Source organism: Arachis stenosperma, chromosome 4 (genome assembly GCF_014773155.1).
Source record: "Arachis stenosperma cultivar V10309 chromosome 4, arast.V10309.gnm1.PFL2, whole genome shotgun sequence".
NCBI lineage: Eukaryota > Viridiplantae > Streptophyta > Magnoliopsida > Fabales > Fabaceae > Arachis > Arachis stenosperma.
Genome location: NC_080380.1, coordinates 52181478 through 52186547, shown reverse-complemented (window position 1 = coordinate 52186547; position 5070 = coordinate 52181478).

The window sequence follows — 5070 nt, the reverse complement described above, 5'->3', positions numbered from 1 at the left end:
TGATCCGTGACACTCATCATCATTCTTACCTATGAACGTGTGACTGACAACCACCTCCGTTCTACCTTAGATTGGGTGAATATCTCTTGGATTCCTGATACACGATGCATGGTTGATCGCCTGACAACCGAGTGCTCACCTGACAAACGAGCCAGCCATTCCGTGAGATCAGAGTCTTCGTGGTATAGGCAAGAACTGATGGCGGCATTCAAGAGAATCCGGAAGGTCTAACCTTGTCTGTGGTATTCTGAGTAGGATTCAATGATTGAATGACTGTGACGTGCTTCAAACTCCTAGCAGGCGGGGCGTTAGTGACAGACGCAAAAGAATCAATGGATTCTATTCTGGCCTGACCGAGAACCGACAGATGGATAGCCGTGCCATGACAGGGTGCGTTGAACATTTCCACTGAGAGGATGGGAGGTAGCCACTGACAACGGTGAAACCCTTGCATAAGCTTGCCATGGAAAGGAGTAAGAAGGATTGGATGAAGACAGTAGGAAAGCAGAGAGACGGAAGGGAAGGCATCTTCATACGCTTATCTGAAGCTCTCACCAATGATATACATAAGTATCTCTATCTTTATCTTCATGTTTTATTCATCATCTATACCCATTTGAGTCTGCCTGACTAAGATTTACAAGGTGACCATAGCTTGCTTCATACCAACAATCTCCGTGGGATCGACCCTTACTCGCGTAAGGTTTATTACTTGGACGACCCAGTGCACTTGCTGGTTAGTTGTGCAAAGTTGTGTTTATGCCATGGTAGTGAGCACCAAGTTCTTGGGGCCATTACTAGGGATTAATTGAGTTGTGGAAAGTAATGATCACAATTTCGCACACCACTATCCCTAACCATTTGGTTGTGGCATGAAGGTGTCCAGTGAGAAGCTTGAGGATGAGCGGTTAAAGTCGTGGTCCAAAGCAAAAAGAGTGTGCTTAAAAACTCTGGACACCATTATCTCGGGACTCTAGCAACGCTTAGTCACAATTTGAAAAGGTTCACCCAGCTAAAGTGTTTGTGGCATGAATGTATCTGGTGGTAATACTGAAAAATAGAGTGCTTAGGGTCACGGGCAAGAATCAAAAGCTATGTCCAAGAATCAAAAGAAGCTTAACTAAGAAAGTCAATAATATCATCTGGATTCTAAGCTCTTAAGGATGCCAACATCTCTGAGTTTCAATGGATAGTGAGATGCCAAAACTATTCAGAAGCAAAAAGCTACTAAATACCGCTCATCTGATTTTAACTAAGCTTCATTTGAAACCTAAAAATTTATTGTATCATAATTTTCTTTTTTTCCTATTGTGTTTTTAGTTGCTTGGGGACAAGCAATGATTTATGCTTGGTGTTGTGATGAGCGGATATTTTATACGCTTTTTGACATCATTTTCATATAGTTTTTAGTAGTTTTTATTTAGGTTTTATAAAGTTTTTATAGGTTTTAGTGTTAAATTCACATTTTTGGATTCTATTATGAGCTTTTGTGTTTTTGTACAATTTCAGGTATTTTTTAGCTGAAATTAAGGAGCTGGAGCAGAAGTCTGATTTAGAGACAAAGAAAGCACAGCAGATGCTGTCCAGATCTGATCTGCCTGCACTCGGAAGAGCTTTTCTGGAGCTACAGAAGTTCAAATGGAGAGTTCTTAACGACTATGAAAATCTGACTTTCAGAGCTTTCCAGTAATATATAATAGTTCATACTTTGCTTCTGCTTAGAAGGCCCAAAACTGGCGTCCAATGCCAGCTTCCTGCCCCCTTCCAGGCGTCCAGTGCCCAAAGAGCAGAGCCCAGCGTCCAAAGGCCCAGAGAGGACCCCTTAACTGGCCTTCCATGCCCAAGGAGCCTCATAGCACGTGGATCTCATCAAATCTCAGCCTAAACACTCATCAAGTCGGCCCCAGAAGTGGATTTTAACAGTAAATAGACTATTTTACCCTTACTAGTCATCTGTTTAGTATTTAAGGGATCTTATTTATGTAATTCAGGAGACTTTCGAACCTTTTACACCTCTCACTAAGGGAGGTCTGCCATATTTTCGTTTTGGCTTTGTATTTTACTTCAGTATAAGTTTCTAAATCCCCTAGGTTGAGTGGAGGAGCCCTATTGAGTCCTATGAATTAATAAAAGTACTACTGTTTCTCTTCGATCTGTGTTTGATTAATTCTAAGATGCATATTCATACTTCATCATGGTGAATAGGATTATCTAACCAATTAGCTCTGTTCATCACATTAAAATGAACGTGCCTGACAAACACCCGCGTTTACTTTGGTCAGAAAGCGTCTTTCACCGGACAAGGACGACCAACAGCTTGAATATACATCTCTCAGATGGCTAATCCACGACTTCGTTGGGGACTTATCGAGACATCAGTTTAGCCAATTTCTCAGGAGATTAGGGTCTCTGTGGTAGAGGCTAGCACCCAAAGATGCAGCATTCTCTGATTCGGAAGATCCGACCTTGTCTGTGACGTTTTGAGTAGGATCATAAAGGAGAATAGACTGTATGCGCTTCACCCTCAAGTAAAGATGGATCCACACTAACCCTGGGGTTCAGATCTAGAGGAGTTTTGGCAACTGCTCAAACCAGTGTCAATCACAAATAGCCTGCCATTGAAGAAATCACTCACAAGCAAAGAGAGCAGTAGTGCTAGAGTTAATTTAGAAAGACAAAGCATCTCCGACTCTCAACTCTATTCCTAGCATATAATTTCTATTATTTAATCCAATTTGTTTTACCCTTTTCAACATTTATGATGTTTAATCAATCAACGTACAATCAACAAACTTCTGATTCCACCTGACTAAGACCTGAAAGACAACCATAGCTTGCTTCAAGCCACAATCCTCGTGGGATCGACCTTGACTCGCTCAGGTATTACTTGGACGATCCAGTGCACTTGCTGGTACTGCTGCTATACGAAATAGTGTGTGTTTTGCGTACATGCGCACCAGATCATGAAGAGGAGTGGATTTCTTAGAGCTTCATGTTCTACTACAGTGAAAAATCTAAAGGTGGCTTGAAGAGAGGACATGAATCACTTACAACTTGGTGGATTGCTACAGTGGAGGAGGTTAACTTAATAAGAGGACATGAGTTTATCACTTACGGCTGCCATTGAATGAATTAGAAAGTTATTGAAGTAGACAGTAAGAAAAGTTAATCCAGAAAGACAAAGCATCTCCGAAGCCTTAACCATTCTCATACCATTGATTTCACTCCTATCTACTAACATTTTATTTATTTATCTGCTTTATGCGTTTTCTCGTGACAACTATATTTTCTATCTACCTAACTAAGATCTGCAAGGTAACCATTGCTTGCTCAAACTAACAATCCTCGTGAGATCGACCCTCACTCACCCGAGGTATTACTTGGATGACCCAATATACTTGCTGGTCTATCTGTGCCAAACGTGCGGAGTCAGTTTCGTGCACCAAGTTTTTGGCACCGTTGTCGGGGATTGTTCGGATTTGACAAACTACCGGATTATCTTGTTGCTTAGATTAGGTACTTTTTACTATTTTGTTTGAGTCTTTTATTTTCTTTTTCAAAAAGAATAAAATTTTTTTCAAAAATCTTTACTTTTCTTTATTAATCTTTATCTTTTGTTTGAGTTTTTGTTCTTGTTCTTGTTAGAGTTTGAACTTTCTTGGTATCTTTTTCCAAAAATTTTCAAAAATAGTGTCTTTTATTTAAATTTAGTGTCAATTCTTAAGTTTGGTGTCTCTTGTGTGTTCTTTATTTTTCTTCAAATTTTCGAATTGTTCTTAGTGTCCTTTCTTGGTATTCAAGTTGTTCTTGTTTCTTTTCTTGTTTTGATCTTAAAATTTTAAGTTTGGTGTCTTTTGGTGTTTTTTTTAATTTTTGAAAAAAAAAGTACTATCTTTGATATAAAAATTTTAAGTTTGGTGTCTTTTGGTTGTTTTTCTCTTTCTTCATCATTTCATAAAATCAAAAAATATCTTTTTTTATCTTTATTAAAAAAAATTTCGAAAATTCCAAAAGATTTTCAAATTTTAATTTCAAATCACTATCTTATCTTATCTTAATTGCAAATTTTATATTTTAAATCTTATCTTTTTTATATCTTTTTCAAATCTTCATCTTATCTTTTCATGTCTTTCTTCAAATTTCTAAAATCCTATCTTATCTTATTTGAAATACAATTTTTAAAACTCAAATTCAAAATTTAAAATTTAAAAATTCAAATTTCAAATTTCAAAATTAAATCTTTTCAAAAAAATTAAATCTTTTTTAAATCTTTATCTTATCTTGTTTCAATTTTAGAATTCAAAAATCAAATCTTTTCAATTCTCATCTTATCTTGTTGACCTTTTCTTTTTAATTTTAAATTTTAAAATTTAAAATCAAATCTTTTCCAAATCTTCTATTTTATCTTATTTTCAAATCTTTCTTAATTAGTTACTTATTTTCTCTTTCTTCTTTTTCAAAACTTCCTAACTAATTTCTCTCTCCTATTTTTGAAAACTATCTTCCTCCTTCTCTCTCTTCTTTTTCGAAAATCACTTATTTAATTTTCAAATCTTTTTAATCAAGTAGTTATCTTAGTCTTTAATTTTCTGTTCCTTTTCAAATTTAATTAATAAATAAAAATAGAAACAAAAATATTTTAATTTTAGTTTTCCTTTTTACTTCTTAATATCCAATCTCTCCTACCTTCATTCACCATGAACCTAAATGGGAATGAACGGTTCAGAAGAACTTTGGATCCTATATGGCCGCACTCCTGACATCTTTGGGAGAAGTATTAGTATATACCGCATTGGAGCAAGTAATTTTGAGCAAAATCCTCAACTCATTATTCTGGTGCAGCAAAACTGCCATTACTCTGGATTTCCACAAGAAGAGCCTACTGAGTCCTTTGCCAACTTCTTACAAATTGCTGACACAGTATACACTGAGGAAGTAGATCATGATGTCTACGGACTGCAACTCTTTTTCTTTGCTGTAAGAGATCAAGCAAAGGGGTGGTTAGATAACCCACTAAATCTAGCTCGAAAATATGGAAGCAGCTAGTAGACAAGTTTCTAAATCAATACT